At 38.1% G+C, this 18,852-nt stretch overlaps 2 protein-coding genes across 5 annotated transcripts in view; one reads left to right on the top strand and one right to left on the bottom strand.

Moving 5' to 3' along the window:
• PRKN (parkin RBR E3 ubiquitin protein ligase) overlaps window positions 1-18,852 on the bottom strand; it is a 725,154-nt gene that overhangs the window by 493,495 nt on the left and 212,807 nt on the right. The window lies entirely within an intron of this gene.
• Window positions 16,396-18,852, top strand: part of LOC134175667 (uncharacterized protein YagA-like) — a 268,407-nt gene continuing 265,950 nt past the window's right edge. Inside the window, exon 1 of the mRNA XM_062641885.1 lies at window positions 16,396-16,410. The gene's annotated coding sequence lies outside the window, so the exon portion shown is untranslated. The remainder of the gene's footprint in view (window positions 16,411-18,852) is intronic.

Genomic DNA, 18,852 nt, shown 5'->3' with positions numbered 1-18,852 from the left:
AAGTTAACTTACATTTCAGAGATGTTCTTTAATTGGCTGTTCCAAACTTTCTATGTGTTTATCTTGAGACTTAAATACTGCGTAAAAAATATCTCCTGGAAATAAAATAATTGTGCAGCAAGTTGGACAAAAATGAAGAGCTGACCTTTACAAACCCCTAACTATTCTGTAGGAAACAGCAGTCTGGCTGTGTTAAAGGTTATATCATAAACCATGTGGACTATCTACAAGGAGATCTAAAAATCTAGTTTTCCTCTGAACCTTACCAGGTTATAGCATATTGTTCCTTCTTTATTCCAAGACAAATGAAACTGGACAGAAATAATGTCTTCCTTTCCTTCTACATTACTTGGCTGTCCCTCACTGAGAACAGAGAGGCAAGAGTGTTTTTAATGTTTGAATGAATGAATGTAAAAATAGCTTATTTAGGGGAACAGCTATGATGGACACTTTCCTGTTTGTGTTTAAGACAGTGGCAATTTCAACTTCATCTGTTTTACTTGGGATATTAAAGAGATCTGAAAAAAGGATCATTTAAGATACTTTGCCGGACATAAGAAAAAGCTGGGTTTTGCTGCATCATAGTTATCTGGGCTATTTATGATATTTATTTGCTAATTGGTCACATTTAGAAGGATGTTCTTTTACCAGCTGTTACCAGATTGGTATGGAATTGAATGTAGATTAACATACAAATCACAAACTTCATTAGTAGCAAAAAGGGTCATACCTCCACATATCCAGAATAAACAAATGAGACAACATACAGTTGGCTAAACTCAAACCACCATGAGAACCTTCAGAATAATACAGAAATAAAATCTTGTTTTGAACTATAGCTCTGACTATTTACATAGAAATGATTACTTTTTTCTCTCACATCTTTTTGAGAACTTCAATTATGAAGGAATTGCTAAACCTCTTTTTTTTTTTTTTTTTAAATACCACAAACCAACAATTAAACCAACCTGTGCCATGAAGAAAAGAATGACTAAAACCTGATTTCCTAAAGATTTTGGTTCCACATCCCACTGATCCTACTTTAATAACTATGATTTCCCTGTGCATTCCTGTGATGGCTTTCTCCACTTGCCTTTCGCAATAAGAGGTCAATCACATCCACAGATCTCGCTGCGTTCCTCTGAGCTCACTCACCCATCCTCTGACCCCACCAGTTGGCAGAACATGCTGTGGCTGCCTCTGAGCTACACAGGCTGACCAGCTGATCCTGCTGCCAGAAGGAGTGGATGGCAGCTGAGCTCTGCCTGTCCTCTCCTCAGTGGGGACATGTTTTTTTCTCCTCTACCGAAAAAAAAAAATAAATATGAATTTGCATTTAATCCCTGAGATTTTTAGCTTCCTGTCAAGTGTGGCTGATATTGCCCATCAGTTTAGAAAGTTAACAGGAGAGCAGACAGGCAGTTGAACAGGCATTACATGAAGGCAATGAGATAACAATAAACTGCACTTCCTTAGAAAACAAGCCTAAAAATTATAGTCCAATGTCAGCAAAGCTGTAATTTATCTTCAACAGTAGCTGAAGAGGAAACAGGAGGGCCTACTGCTTTTTTAAAAGACATTTTTAGGGATATTAGTGACTGATTGCACTTTTCATTGTAACAGCTGGGCATCTTAATTTGGTATGTCAGGTGTTTGCCAGTTCTCTAATTATGACACCATGCTCCACAATGTGATGTTTTTATATATTTTTCCTGTGTCACACAATGAATAATTGCATTTCCTTATGCTTGCTGTGACTTTCCCAAAACCAATACAAGATCTCATGGGGTAATCTATAACCAGTTAATGAATACTAAATAAACAAAAAACCCGTAGAAGATTAAAGAATGCAATAATCTAGCCTTGTGCTGATGCATAATATATGTAGTTTAGAAAGTCTGGTAAATCCCTGAGCTATTAGACACTGCTTTATGCTAGGGGGATTTAGCAATCACTGGGTGGGAATGAATGTCACACCTGGGCAGAAGCCCCTCCTCCAGCCTCAAAACTAAAATCATGTCCATGGAATGCATCATTTTGTTGAGGATACATGACTTTAGCCCAGGGGTAAGCTGATGCATTCTATATGCTTGTCTGTATACACAAGGGCAGCTGTAGTCACCACAAAGATGTATTGCACCATGAATTACATTTACTTTTACGGTAACGTCAGCTGACTTTGCCGTTCTTCTGTCTGCGTACGCCTCTACTGAGTCTGAAGTCATGTCAGAACAAAGTCTAACTACCTCCTGGAGCTGAAAAGGATGTGTCTTATATCCAGATGATACAGAAAAGTGAAACAAGGTAAAGCAGCGGGCCAGATTTACCCAGCATACATCGAGCAGTCTACCAACACACAGCATACATATAATAATCTCCTAATCATTTTCTTGGTAGCATGATCCAATCTGAGGACATAAGTGTTGGGTCTGTCACACTGATGTCTGCAAGCACTATTTCCTCCTGCTGCAGCCGTCCCATACACAAACTTTTTCCTATCAATTGTCCAATGCTAATATTATTTCAGACTGGAATCGAGACACTTCAATAGAAGGGATCCTATCTGTTTTTTTCATATCTTGGTTTATGTATAGCAACATTTATTTCATTTTTTGTTCTCCTTGACACAAGTTATTCTTTCTCCATATCAAGCGCAGAATCAGCAAAACTATATTATTTTCATATTTAAAAATCTAATAGTCAAGCTAGCATGATCCAATTAAAAGAGAGTTCTTAGCTCAAGATGTGACCAGTTGTTTCAGCAAATGTAAAAAAATGTTCATTTATCCAAATGCTGCATTAGCAGTTTTCAGCAGTGACAAAGTTGTTCATGGCTGCTTTGATACACAGAGTGATGGAGAAAGAGGGAAGAAGCCTAGATAACACTTACAAAAGCGTTTTCACTGTAATCTAAGATGGAAAAAAAGTTGGAAGGTTATTAAAGGCATTTCCATAGGGAAGCTTATCTCTTAGATATTATCATGACCCCCGTGAGGTATTTAGTTATTTGAGTGAACAGCTATCTGATTTTTACACACAAGTACAGTAGATTTTTGTCTCAGCATAGAAAGATACACAACTGGATAAACATGTATTTCTGTATGCTTCAGTTTTACAATAGCTTCACTATCTTCCTGTTCATACAATTCTGGTTTACTTAAATGTATTATATGAAGAATACACAATCTAAGAAGGGAAAAAGTAATTCTGGATCACGATCTTGCAAAGAAACAGCTGACACTGGAGACATAATTCAGTTCAATGGTCAATTCTGATGCTCATTTTGTCAGTCTTTGAATCTGTGTTGAAAGAAAAGTTCTTTTGAACAAGTAAAGCTTAAAAAATTATGAAAGTCAGTGTATAGAGGAAAAGAGGATGCCATATTTAAAAAAATTATAAAGAACATCCAAGAGATCATAAATATATGTCACAAAAATTGATACAGATATTTTAAGAAAAGGAAAACTCACAAAGGTCAAAGTGTAATTTTGCAAGAAAATGCAGTAAGAGATAAGGGATAAAATCTTTATAAGTATGTAGTGCAAATGGAAAATGAAGGGACAAAGTAGAAAGAGACATGACTAAATGGAAACCTAGTAGGCTGTAGGCATTGTGCTATAAAATCACTACTTTGGAAGGTCATGACACAGCCTTTTCATTATTTTAGACACTCTGATGTAACAAGCTGCCACAAAATTATAATTATGCCACAGAGACAGAGGGCAGAAACTAAATCCCAGCAGATGTTCAGGCTGAGCAGGTTTCTGCCATGATACATTGGTGTCATGGGTCTGAGCCAATCCACACCAACTGATCTTGGACCCAATACCTCTCTCTGTATAAGCAACACAGGCCTACCCAGTCCCATTATCTACCCATTATCTTTTTACAATCATATAAAAAATTCTGCTCCTCCTCTTTGGAAACAGCAGTCCCATTCTTCATTAATCTACAGATTTCTTTCCCCAGTATTTTTAACTTTTCTTTTGTTCATGGCTCACCTGCTTTCCATTTCTTCTTTTCACTGCTGAAGATCTGAATTTTGCCATCTTCCTTAATTCCTGTGGTTCTAAAATATAGCATCACATAAAACTGGCATAACTAGCTGACCTAAGAGTTCACTGTGGATTTGGATATGTATTTTGGGCAATCTGAATTTTGCTGACATTTGCGTTTTAAGACTTTTTGTAAGTGTAGGGCTAGTCAAATCAGCCCCTCTTTGTGATCTCCTCCCTCTTTTTTGTTTTATTTGGGTTTTTTTTTTAGGAAATTAAACACTTTCATCTTAATTACTGTTCTTGAGTTTTCTGTATGCTTCAAGACTGATTATCTTCAGCTCTGCATGTCCCAGTACAGGATCCACAAAGAGGAATGTAACTTCATGTGGATATTTGTCGACGAATGCAAACAGGATACATGTACTTCTATACACCAAATATCACTGCAATGCGGGCAATGTAAATTAGTACTGGTACTAGTTGAAATAATTTTTGCATACAATTATATGCAGAGATAGACATAGGCACCTAAGAGCTCTATGAAGTTTTCCAGTCCCTGATGTAAATCAAATGCTTAACCGACTGCTCAAGAAAAATCAAGTAAATTTATAGCACCAACAGAGGAATTTTCACTTCCTGGACCAATTAATAGGCTTTGCCAGCTATATCCAGGACTGTATTAGTGACATATAGCATTTCTAATTTCAATATATTATTTGTCTAATTTATAATCAGGCTAAATATAACTGAATACAACATGGACATACTAGATCAAAATGTACTTCCAATTAATAAATTCTTATTTCAAACTCTGCTGGCAAATATATCAGAAAGGGAATTCCTGAAACAGATTATTGAAAATGATTGGACAAAATGGTCTGTTTCTCAGCCAAATCTGCTCTGAGACTGCCATGACTGCTCTGAGGACATGAGGAATAAGGAAATAATTTCTATTTCCATATCCGTGTTCTAGCCTATAATCAGATAAGTTATACGATTTGATGGAATAATTAATGTATTTTTGAAAGCATTTGCAATCTAATTTATATATTATTCATACAAAGTTTGGATGTTTTGTGCAGGTAAGCATACGTTATAGATGCATGATGCCACCTCCACGATTTAGTCTTTGAAGGAGGATTCACTAAAAAATTACCTTGATGCCTCTTCTGATTTCTGATCTAACACATTTCAAAACCCATGTGTTCAAAGATAAATAAGGAAAGATTTTCAACTGCACACACTGCAAAGGTAATTAGTAAATATTATCAAAAGAATGTATCTATCTGTCATGCATTAACAAACTAGTATGGATTTCAGCTGGTTTGCATGTTTTTGCAAAAGCTTTGCCTGTAGTATTTCTTCAATAAAAATTTATCAGAGGATTTCACAGTCAAGAGGAATAATCACTTTGTTTGAAGTATACTACCTTACTCACTGGTGAAATGACAATAGGACTTGAAAACGAAGTGGGCAAAAATTTAGACAAATAGCACTTTATATTGATGTAAATATTAATGAAAGATGCCAAAACTATAAAATGAAATGTTTTTTCATGGGGAAATAAGCAAAGGGTTTAAAAAGTATTTTGGGATAAAAAGGGAATTTTAAGAGTGACATAGCCCACTTACAGACACAGACCAAAAAAATACTGATGATGCAAAAGAAGTGCACAAAATTTTTTTTCTCTCCATTTATACAGATGAATGAAGAGGCAACCATATCATATAACGATGAAGTAGTTTCCATCCTATTACCATCTAACAAGGATGTTGAAACATCTATAAGCAATTTCAAATATCAAAAGACTTGGATAGTCCATGCTCAAGGATTCGAATGAAGCAGACAGGGAAGATCTCTGACTCCCTTATGCTAATTTGTGCTTAAGTGTGAGACACACTATTTTGAAATGCTGAAAACGAGTAAGCAAGATAACTTGCTTTCTCCAGTATAAGAAAGGTAGATGGAATTCAATGTGGATAAAAAGAAACTCAAATAATTACAAAAGACGTACTTTAAATTAAAGCTTTAAAAATATATGTACTATTCATGTGGGCCAATAAAACTTTATGGAGGAGTAGGTCTTGCCAAACAACATGTTTCATTTGTTAACATGGAAATGAGCAGCTTGGCTGAGAAGAAGCTCTTTCTTTGCCAGCAACGCTAACTTAAGAAGTTGCCTCTTCTCATCACCCTGTTGCAGAGCTGTTCCAGCACCCCAGCTGCTGTTCCAGTACAACCTACAGAGCTGCCCTGTGAACAGGAGAGACTCTATCTACATCTGAAATAACACCTTCTATCTCAGTTATAAGGTCTGCCACACTTCTTTCTCCAGCTCAGTGATATTACATAAACTTTAATGAAAGGCACAGACCTGCACGACAAATGTAGAAATGAGAGACTGAAGGTGAAAACATACATTCCTTTGACCTAAAATTGCCACCAATGCCTCCATTTCATGGAACAACCATCTAGCTGATCTATGTCAATAAAATGTTGTTGTGAGGATTCATTGTCAAATGGGGCTCTTCTAAGAGTTCTTCCACAGTCACTGGTACTAAGCCTGTTGTGCTGCAGCAGTTTTCAATCAATAGTATGTGAATAAGTAGACAATCATTATCTGATGTGTACAGCTTTATTCCGAATTATTTTTATGACATTGAAATATAGGAAGGATGCAAGGGAGAGGCATAAAAAGGTTCAAATGGTGGAAATAATTACAACGTAAAAGAAGACAGAGAGCTCAATCTGTTGAACTCTTCAAAATAAAACTGCTATATGACTTGGTTGTATAAAGTAGAAATATCAAATGCAGAATTTGCTGAAAAGTCATTCAAGCCATGGAGCTTAACAAGAGAAAGAAAACTAATGGTTCTGAGATTAACTGGTTCTGTGTCTTAAAAGCCACTTTGTAAAGAAGTTAGGAGCCAGACTGTAAAAATGAAAGGCTCCTTTTAATCTTACTCACATTACATTTACACTACTGTTTGCTTCAGTGACTTTTATGGAATTGTCAACACTGGTGAATACCTGATAATCCAAATATTAAGAAAACAGGTCCATAGGAAATCCTGCTAAGCTGTTAAAGAGAAAAGATATAAATGCCATCATAATTTGTTGAACTATTTTTCTTTTAAAGGAAAGATTGCTTCTAAATAAGGAATGTAAGCGCACCTGTTATGTACGTGAGAAACAAAAGCTCATATTTTTTTTCATTACTTCTCTTTCTTAATAAAGCTAGAAACATTTTAATATTTTATAGTTTTCCATAATGCTAATTGCCACCAAAATAAAATTAAATAGATGGATGCCTCTATAAAAGTGTCAAGAGTTTAAAGTCTTCTTCAGTCAGTGCTGCACAGCTGTGCTTTTCTAACTTCCTGACTGACAGCAATTACTATTCTCATGAGCTTTCAACATGACCAAACTGCTGTAATTTGGTTTGGTAATGCTAACAAACAAAATCTCATGCGTTGTAGCCCTATGTTTCTGAATGATCAGCCCAATGTAATTTCAGGAGGAATCCTTAATAACAGATGCCTCTATGGGTCTCTCAGCTCATCTGCATCCTCCCTTGCACTGCTGTGGTCCTCTCTGGGCTCCATGCTGAGGACACACAGAGACACGTGTCCTCTGAGAACCAGCAGAAAATGAACATGACAGTAAAAGGAGTTATTTCTGCTGGATTAGGGTGTTACACCAGATGGCAGAGGAGTTCAACTTGCTCAAGAGGTGAGCAGTGGAAGCATGTGGCTACTACGAGCAGGGAAAACATTGGAGTATACGTGGTGAAGGGAATTGGATAGATCCCAGCTGGTCACAAGAAGTTAGACTAACTCAGTCAAGCCATTTAACTGCTGTTTCTTACACATATGCTACCAGCTTTCTCTTTCTCCCACTCAAGCAACCTGCCAAGCAACCTCTCTTGAGGTTCTTGATCCATCAGACTTAGCTTCTGAACACTGGACAGGAATATTTTACCAACCTCACTGCATAAAAGAGCCTTAAGAAGTTCTTTCATTAAACTGAATAATGGTGCTTAATACATACAAATCCATTAACTAGGTTTACAATTTTGTAAAGATCACAGAACAATCTGATGTCAGCAGTTACACTATTGCTTGTCTAAGCTCTTTAAACCAGCATAAATACAGCGATAAAATAACTGGATTTTTTCAATATTACATGATGTGCTATACTATATCCATCTGGAACTGGAGGTATAAACTAGCATCTGATTAGAAATTGTAAGAACCATAAGCCACCTGCAAATTACAGCAATTACAAACAAACAAACAAAAAAAAACTCTGGAACATTTATGTATATATATATATATACATAATTCAAGACTCTAGCTGTATGAGAAACTATAGCAATATTTTTGTCCCTACTAACAATAGACTGATTAGAGAGGACCCATATCTTTATTAGCTACTTCCTGAATCATTCAGTATCACCCATCCTGCTACGCCAATATTTTTAACTGTTTTCTTGGAATTAAGAGTTGTACATTTTGTGTAAGAGTAACATATAAATAGAACTTTGTGATTGAAAAACATTTCCACGCTCCTGGCTAATCCCCTGACATTTGCACTCAGCATGATTCAGCACCTACCCTCAATTTGCTCCCCATATAGATAATTATATTAACACACAGCAATTTAACACTGTGAGACAAAATGATCCCAAGGGCTTTCTCTGGCTGGAGGTTTCCTTCACACTGCAAAAGAGCAGAAGGCTCTGACTCTATAGCATGTGTTTTCATTTACAGTATTTGTTCTTACCGATGGCCTTAGAAGTGAGTCCCCACCCTAAACTCTATCCATGCTGCCACAGCTATACCGTATACAGCTATACACCCAAAACAGTTCAAAGATAGTGCAGGTACCTTTCTGGCTGAACTGCAACAATTCTCTAACATCTGTGGACACTATTTAAATAGGAATACACAGGGTGTTCTACCCATTCTCTAACATGGTGGGATCCTCTTGTTGAAGCAAAACCAATTTGGTCAACATGGCTCCTCCCAAACCATACAGGATGGAAGATAAACAAGAGGGTAAAACACAAAAGAACACAGTGGCATGTGAACCAGCTCACCTCCTGGCTTTGAACCTCTGTTCCACACTTTCGTCTTCCTGTCCACAGTGTTATGTTGAAAAATATTTTACATATATTTTTTTCTAGGTTGCAGTGGCCTTATCACAACAGGATCCTGAACAGTGCTTATTAAAAACACATACATCTACAGATATCTATATAGATCAATATTCACATACTGTAAACATTACAGAATTATTCATCCCTACAAATTCAGGAGATGTCTGTCAGAATAGATAAGCCAAACAGCAGTCTGAGAGGGGCTGATTAGACTCTCTCCTGTCCTTGAGTCTCAAAGACTATCATCAGAGTCACGCACTGCTAAAAGACATAACGTCTCTGTATGGTCTTACTGGAGACTTGCCCAGCTACCTAAAGTCAGAGTATACATAAAATGTATGTATGATTCACGTCTTTTCACCATCAAAATACGTGAAACCTGGGCTGTAATCTGGCAACTGTTGTGACAGACTCAGCAGGTAAGGAAAGAAAAGGACAAAACCTAATCTAGTTACAACCACAGAAAACTGAAGCCAACAGAGCACACAATTACTCTTCCTAGAACTGAGCCAGGGTGTAGAAACATGTTCTCAAACATGTCAAAAAACCCCTTAATCATCCTAACTTTCAGATTTCCTCTTTTCTGTCTTCTCTAAAGATTAGTGGCAATAGTCTGAAACAAAAACGTGGCATCGGTTGAAGACTGAACTACAACTACATAAATAAAGATTATAACATACATTAAAATAGAGCAAAATTCTCCCTCCCTCTGTCAGAAGTTTAGCCCAATCTTTGATCAAGACCTGGGGTAGCAATTAAGATGTTTAGGTTCTCATTTACAGGATATAATAAAGTCAGCCTTGAATTATTTATTTTGGTTTCTGTGATAGTGTGTTTCCTTAGTATCAGCATGAAACACCACTTACGACTTTAATATGCCATATTCCAAAATTTTAGCCTGTTTCACAGCACATCTATGCCAGGCAGGAATGCTTTAGAAATCACAATGTTTAATTTCAAAATGATCAGGCATTGGGATTTCAATCCTGCTGTCAAGGAAGACTGAAGTCTATGCATAAAATTGACTCACCTGAATTTTATCATACCAACCGATGTAGATGAAATGATATTCCACTCAACCCTTTGCTCCTTCCTTGTCTCCCACTTCACACTTAACCCCCCCCCCCCCGCCCCCCTGAAAACCAAATGCTTCTACACTCCCATTTGCCTGGACAAATGTGTAGGCAGATTTGCAAAACTTTTGTAATGTTATGACCATTGACCCATGATTTAAGAAGGTTGAGGTTTCTTTAATTTCATTTTTAAAACAAAATCAAATAGAAATGGGTGAATTTGGTCTTCAAGACACAAGGAAACAACCATCTGGAGCTTGCTGAGATACAAACAGATAAAGATTCCTTTCATCAAGGGTCATACTGAGGGTCACAATGAAGTGCTATCAATCTGCAGCTTCACAGGCTGCCTCCAAATCTTGCATGTTATGCAAGAGAAAAATAAATATTTATATATTATCTGCCTGGTAATACTGAAGATTAGAACTATTTATTTTATGTCCTTTATGGAAACATTATCCTTGCCACCAAAATCTATTTAGATGGCTTGATAATTCCTTTCAGGAAACAAGCAAACAAAAATAACTAGGAAATGTATGACAAATATAATTAAATAATATTTTGATATGTTGTTATGTTAAAAGATATTACCCAAAGGTGAATTCTAAAGTTGTCTTTTTATTAATTGCCAAAGGACTCAAAAATATTAATGATACTTAAAATTATGTACACCTTTTTACATTATGCAAATCCTGAACCTTGGCTCTAATCTTTTACTTAACAGTGAGAATTGTTCTTGCCTGAGGTCCTTACTACTTAGACTTCAAGAGATTAAAACTAGCTCGCCAAACCATGTAACTTTTCCTTGATATAAAACAACCCCAGCCTTTAGGAAAAAGAAAAATGGCAGTAAAGAACTTGAAAAATAATGATGTTCCTCTGTTAAAAAATGCTCTCATTTGAAACATCAGCCATTGTCTCTATGCCACTAGATTCAGAAACTCTGACTGTGGAGCTCTGCTGAAACACAACAGTCAGGTGAGCAGAGACTTCTGTGCACATAAGCACATTTGTAAGGACAGAAAAGCAAGCACACTAATTCACAGAAAATTGAAAAGTTTTGTTTAAGTAGTAGATGTGTCCACCCGTTTTTGCTTTCTCCAAGAGCATTATTAAACCAATGGGGTCTATCGGGTAACACAGAGCAGATAAGTATCTTCTTTGTACTTTGTCAAACCATCCTTAAATTGGAAGATTTTATATTCAGCTACTGTTTAAGAGACAGAACTGGTTTGAAACTGGATAAAAAATTCCAAGGATGCAATTTAAAAATAGCCAGAAATAATTTACACTTTTTACCAATTTTGGAATGTGTCTGCGTACTGACTTTTTTGCAAATTACATGTGTTGTAGGGTCAGAAGACACAAACAGTCATGATGTGATGTTAGAAGTAGGTAGTACAGGAGAGTAGCTCTGGAAATTATGATCACTTGTGGGATTTCACAATTCAAAAATAACATCTTCAGAGGTTAAAGTACCCAATTAGGAAACAATTTGGAATTTGCTGAGGAAGAAAGCAGACTCAGCAGATGTAGTTCATTAAATCAAGCATGGCACTGGGAGAAAAGTAGCCTGAAATTCCCTCCACATCCAAACTGTAAACCATGATGCATATTGGAAATGCTCCTGCTTACATCTATTATAAGCCTGTCTGAAGTCAAGAAAAACAGCTGGCTCTGCCTGGTGGTTGTCTGTGCTGAAAGTCATGACTTATAGGTACCTCTCTGTTTAGGCTCTCCTTGGAGACTTAACTCTTACAGGTCTACAATAGAATAAATAATTAAATAATTAATAACAAAAAATGTGGGTCTTTTTTTCATCAATCGAGCACCTTCCAGGTTATTTCCTCTAAACTGTCCAGAACCCTCATACTTCAGTTAGACTGTTTTCTGCACAGGTCCTGGCCATCATGTAAATAGCCCTCATTCCAGGCACAGCTACAGGTTGGGCAGAGAAGAGATTCAGAGCAGCCCTGCAGAGAAAGACTTGGGGGTGTTGGTTGAGGAGAAACTGAACATCAGCCAGCAGTGTGCGCTCGCAGCCCAGAAAGCCTGGGCTGCATCAAAAGGAGCATCACCAGCAGGTCGAAGGAAGTGATCCTGCCCTCTACGCTGCTCTTGTGAGACCTCACCTGGAGTATTGTGTGCAGTTCTGGTGTCCTCAACATAAAAAGGACATGGAACTGTTGGAACAAGTGAAGAGGAGGGCCACAGGGATGATCAGGGGAATGGAGCACCTCCTGTATGAAGACAGGCTGAGAAGTTGGGGCTGTTGAGCCTGGAGAAGAGAAGGCTGCGTGGAGACCTCATAGCAGCCTTCCAGTATCTGAAGGGGGCCTATAGGGATGCTGGGGAGGGACTCTTCATTAGGGACTGTAGTGATAGGTCAAGGGGTAACAGGTTAAAACTTAAACAGGGGAAGTTTAGATTGGATATAAGGAAGAAGTTCTTTACTGTGAGGGTGGTGAGGCACTGGAATGGGTTGCCCAAGGAAGTCACAATGGTCTATCCTTGGCAGTGTTCAAGGCCGGGTTTGGCAGAGGCTTGGGTGACACTGTTTAACGTGAGATGTCCCTGCCCATGGCAGGGGGGTTGGAACTAGATGATCTTAAAGTCCTTTCCAACCCTAACTATTCTATGATTTTATGATTCCTGTGCTAGTGGGGCAGTTTGCCCACCTCCTCCACTGCAACAGCATGACTGGAATGGTCCACACTAAGCCACTCATTTCTGCAATGAACTTTTCACGATCTTAGCAATTCGGTTTACAGAATGGCTTCGGAAGTGTCCTGATTCCAGCTGGGACAGGGTTCATTTTCTTCCTACTAGGTGGTACAGTGCTGTGTTTTTTCCTTTAGTCACAATAATGCTGAGTGGCTGTGTGGTTGCTTAGCTACCAGTTGGGTTTAAACCACAACAAGAAGTAATTGCACAGCTACAGCTGAGAAGAAAGCTAGAGAACATAGGACTTTAGTTAGACACATGTACAGGAAATGTTTGTGTTGCAATTCAAGATACTATTCAGGTACCTGCTTAGCTTAGCCCAGGCTGGAATGAGTGAGCCCCATCAGAAGGGTAAGAAGAATGCTCCTGCTGAAGGGGAACTTGGGATGCTCCAGAAGGAAAGCTAGAATAGACTAAACTGTGAAGTGTGTCAGGGAGACGAAAGAGTAAGACAAAAACAAGGAAAGAGACCACTAAAAGAAGAGAGTTGAAAGCTCTAGACATGATGGAGGAAAATTCATTTTTTTTGTCACTGAGAAAACTGAGTTGGCTGACACTAAATTGAATTCATCTGAAAGAACAGTGTGGAAAGAGCAAAGATGCTTATAAAATGCCTTTATTTTTATTCCTTTTTATCTGACCAGCTTGATTTTTCCTAATTTAAAAAGTTGATCTTAATTATAAGCTAATAAAAACCTGGAGTGTGGAGTAGTTGTTTGTGGGGGTGAGGACTGCTGAGTTTAAAAGACTTTACCCTTCAGACCCATAACTACAGAAAATGGTGTAAGGAAATCCTTTTCAGCCACCTTTTAACCAACCTGGGTGTCACAGCATATTCAGCAGTAAACATAGTAATCTTTGCAAAGCAAAACCTACCAATTCTTTATGGACTCAGGATAATTCCTACTCTTTCAGCATGAACTGGAGCAGACTTCAAATCTTCACTTAAGTATCATCAGGATACTCTAGAGCACATTTACTGTGATTCAGTGCAGTAAATATAATTAAAATTAAACTAACTTATCAGAATAAAGAACAAAGTACATTTTGTGATGTAGTATCTTTGATTAGGTTAACATGAAAAACTGCATATTCCACAGTGGGTTTCCAAGTCATAATTAATTAGTGATTTTTGTTGAATTTACTTTTATAAATATTTTGTTTTAAACAGAACCCAAGAGCTCTGTAATTTTCTTTTTCTTTTTTTTTTCATTTTTTCATTTTCTTACCATTGCCATGAAAAGCCACTCATGACTTGGCTCTGATAATTGTTCAAAGAATGCCATGTAAGCTTTGAATTAATCTTGGAGCCTATTTATGATAACTGGTCATTCATTTAGCCTAACTTATTGTATCAACTGACATGGCAAAAAAGTACATGAAGTTAGGCCTTATTACAGAATGAAAGACATATAGAAATTTCATATATATCCTTAGATTGACTATAGGGATATATATATTCATATATATCCCTAGATTGACTATTCCTAGACCATGCCTAGCATATTTTTCCATATTCTTATATGTAGGCTAAATTATTATTTCATTTGGCATATATATTTGGTTTTGCTATAACAGATTTATATTCAATAGACATATTGAGTATTCATATTTTAATTATAAATATTTTATATATTTTTTCACTGAACCTGCATATATATTCTTTCTACAAAGAAGGAAAAGAATCAGTCAGATCACAATAAAAAAAATGCATTGTTTGGTCTTCAAATGACAGGGGGATAAATACCTTTGCATTGCCACAGTTTATGCGTCTGCAGTTTCTTAGAGACAAATATTCACATCACAAAAATACATTTACATTCACTTTTGCTGAAAATCTTTTAAAAAAAAAGATGGACAAAGACTAAAGATGACAAAAATAATCACAGTTTCCCCAACAGATTTGCACTTATGATTCCATCATCTTAAGGGAATTTAAACTGCAGATATGCTGTTAAGTTATCAGAAAAAGGTGGTGAGAATATTTCCAGTGGAGAACCAACACGTTTTGAGAATCAAAGATGACAAGCTCAAAAGCTGCAAAGAAGCATAACTTGTACTGTGAATATTATTCATCAGGTTGAAGCCTTTTTCAAAATATGCCAGGGGATAGTACAAGGTTGACAACTGCTCTCTGGGAAGTTTTATTTTGTCAAGAATTTCACAGATGTGATTATGCTGTGTAATTTCAATACATTTTACCAGATTCTTTCAGGCATGGTTAACACTCTACTGAAAAATATATCAACAAAATTGGTGAAGTACTTGTACATATTCAGTGTCACTTAGATAAAGCTAACTAACTGAATAGTTGCAAGAGATTTAAAACTTCCTACTGATTTATTTGACAGCATTTGTTATTTGGCACTAACTGATTATCAAATGCAGTCCCTCACCATAACAGACTTCCATACAACATATATTTATCCAGAAGCGTACACAAGAAAAAGCTACTTTGCCCTTCACACTTGAAAGTAAGAACTCTTCCTCAATGCATTATTCCACACACAAACCTGAAATATAAGTATCAAAATTAATAAATTAAAGAAAAAAGAGGACCAAGAAATAATGGAAAATACAGTTGTTCTATGATTGTACTGGAAGGGAATTTATCAGGCAAAGGAAGTTGAGTAATTCAATGACAAGAACTGAACCATGCTACAAGTGAAGACCAGAAAATCTCTTAAGTCTAAACTAAAAGATGGATGAAAGCTTCATCTTAGTCATCTGTAATTGCTGTATTGGGTTTGTGTGGCAAGGTTTTGGTAGCTGGGGGGCTACAGTGGTGTCTTTATGAGAAGCTGCTAAAAGGTCCTCCCCTATGCCCGATGGAGCCAATGCCAGTTGGCTCCAAGATGAACCCACCACTGGCCAAGGCCAAGTACATCAGTGACAGTGGTAGCACATCTGGGATAATGTATTTAAAAACGGGGAAAATTTGCTGCGTGGCAGAATCTACAGTGAGAGAGGAGTTGAGAATATGTAAAAGAAATTGCTCTGCAGACACCAAGGTCAGTGAAGGAGAGAGAGGAGGTGATCCAGGTACTGGAGCACAGATTCCCCTGAAGTCTGTGGGGAAGACCACGGTAAGGCAGGCTGTCCCCCTGCAGCCCATGGAGGGCCACAGTGGAGCAGGAAATCCATGAGCACCCCATGGAGGACCCCATGCTGGAGCACGGATGCTCAAAGGAGGCTGTGACTGGTGAGAAGCCAGTGCCGGTGCATGCTCCTGGCAGGACCCATAGCCTTGCAGAAGGAAGACCCCACGCTGAAGCAGGTTTTCTGCAGGACATGTGACCCCATGGGGGACCCACGAAGGAGCAGTTTGTGAACAACTGCAGCCCGTAGGGAAGGGCTCACACTGAAGAAGTTCATGGAGGAATGTGTCCCATGTGAGGGACCTACATTGAGGTACAGGAAGAGTTTGAGGAGTCCTCCTCCAGAGGAGGAAGGAGTGGCAGAGACAGTGTGGGATGAACTGACCCCCATTTCCCATCCCCTTGTGCTGCTGTGGAGGAGGAGGTAGAGAAAATCAGCAGCAGGAAAAGGGGAGGCGTGGGGATAAGGTATTTTTAAAGTTTGTTTTCATTTCTCCTTATCTTACTCTGATTTAATGGGTAATAAATGAAAATAATTTCCCCAAGTCAAGTCTGTTTTGGTAATTGGTGAGTGATCTCTCCCTGTCCTTATCTCGACCTAGGAGCCTTTTGTTGTATTTCCTTTCCTCTGTGCATCTTGAGGAAAGGAGTGATAGAGCAGCTTCAGTGGTAACCTGGCATCCAGCCAGGATCAACCCAATGCACATTCCCAATATACACCAAACAACCACCACTCCTGAGATATTTCAAAGAGCCACTACAGCTTAAATTACCAGTACCCCATTTCTGTCTGTGACCAAAAGAAAATGAAAACCACCTTGAGCCTGTATCATACATAAAAATGCAACACTTTTTTTTTTCTATTCTCTGCAGTAGAACCAGCAAAACTTTGACCCATGAGATTATTTAAATACAATACAGATATGTTACACAAGCACAATGACCAGTATTTTCTTTGGTTACATCTAAGGAATATCGATAAATTTATCAGCTGCAGCTTCACTTCTAATGCTAATATCTCTAATTTCAGGACTGCACCTATTCTGTCATACACACTTTTCAATTTGTTCCAGGTATACCATCATGAAATAATTTTCCTTCTTTGCCTCCACAGCTCTTCAAAAACATTTTCTACAATCTCATTGTGGTTTTTAAAACCCCTCTCTATAATTACACAGGAGATAGCATTAAGTGCCTCCTTTGTGGATTTTCAATACTTGGGTGTTCACACAAAAAAAATTAAAATCACAAACTCTTGCAACTGTATAGAAGGAAGAATTTAGAATTATAATTGTATCAGCTTTTACATTTGCAATAACTACACATTTCAAAAAGTGAGAAGATCAACAGAGGATAACTTGCATTACAATAATAGATAAAATCAAGGGAGCTCTCCATAAATTTCTCCATGATAAATTGCTGTGCCCTCAGATTAGAGCTTTTTAAATACTGCATTTCTAGGCTCTGTCTCTTGGAGTATTCACTATATTGTAAAAGCTCAATATAGGTGAAACCACTATCTCACCAAAGTCAAAAAGGTGTTTTGACATTTGCTTCAACATGGCCTAGGCCTACCCTAAGATGAAGAGATACAAACACAAAAAAAAGAAAGGAAAACCACACACATATCCAGTGCTCTTACAGAATTTTCTTTAAAAAGCTATTTATGGTCTCCCCTTTCATAAGCAGCTTCAGGATTAGATCAATCTCTCGTTGCTGTAGGGATAATCATGTGAAACAACATGTGACCAGATCTTTAAGACTGAACTAAAGTTTCCAATGGATGTGAATGTTTCCATGTATTCTTTTTCTAGTCCCTGCTATGTATTTCAACCTTTTTACAGCTCAAGTCCTCTGATGTTTCAATGGTGTGTTTATGACATGCAGGACAGTTTAACCAAATATCCATTCCTGTTCTAAAAGTTAAAGCCACCCATCTGGCATATAACTTGGTGCCAACTGTTAAGCATTAAACTGATAGAGGCTCATGACAAAATGCTAATTCTCTTCATGTTTTGCATGAGAACAGTAGAATGAATATGGAGGTTATTAAAATGTGAAAATGATTGATGCATGCCTCATTGACAGCATTTCCTACTCTCAACTGAAGTCAATTATTCAAATAATGCCAAGCCAATATTTTCAGGAAGTGTGTAAGGAATTTGGCAGCTACTTCAGCTTTCCGGCTCATTTTATGAGCAGTTCCACAAAACCCAAGTTAAATCATCCCCTCCTTCAAAGACTGCTCACTGAAATATCTGGCTGGTGTTAAAATGAATGTACTAAAACTTGCTCCTGCTTTAGAAGTGGCAAGTTCAACTAAGTGCAAAGATGTATTTGAATCTCCAGAACAGCACCTTATGATATCAAGGGACATTTTAGAGGTCTTTCTGGGAGTTTTAAGCCCATAAATCTATAAATCTGTCTATTAGAGCTGGGACCCTGATGGCATCACCAGCCCCAACTGTCCCTGCTTGGCTCCCCAGGGCTCCCCCATGGCTTAGGACCCAGTGTCAGACCCTGGGGCCATTAGCCCCTGTCTCAGCCATGCCACAGTCACCAGCTCTCCACAGCCTTGGCCACATAGGCCTGGTCGACCCTGGCTTACCCATGGCCCCATGTTCCAGCCTGTCTTCAGCCCATTCCCTGGGAGGTACTGAGTGCCCAGGCTGGGACTGTCCAGGCGTCCCCAGCTGCTGGCTCCTGGCTGGGGGGTGGGATGGTGAGACAGGCCCCAGCTGCCAGGCCCTCCCGACCACCCCACCATGGGGAGCCCCTGACACTCCCAGTCTCCAAGA

The sequence above is a fragment of the Pezoporus occidentalis genome, unplaced genomic scaffold (assembly GCF_034315485.1).
Source record: "Pezoporus occidentalis ecotype Australia unplaced genomic scaffold, CSIRO_AGI_Poc_V1 ctg7, whole genome shotgun sequence".
Lineage (NCBI taxonomy): Eukaryota > Metazoa > Chordata > Aves > Psittaciformes > Psittacidae > Pezoporus > Pezoporus occidentalis.
Note: the sequence above shows the minus strand (reverse complement) of the source record. Positions and strands in the feature narration are given on the sequence as shown.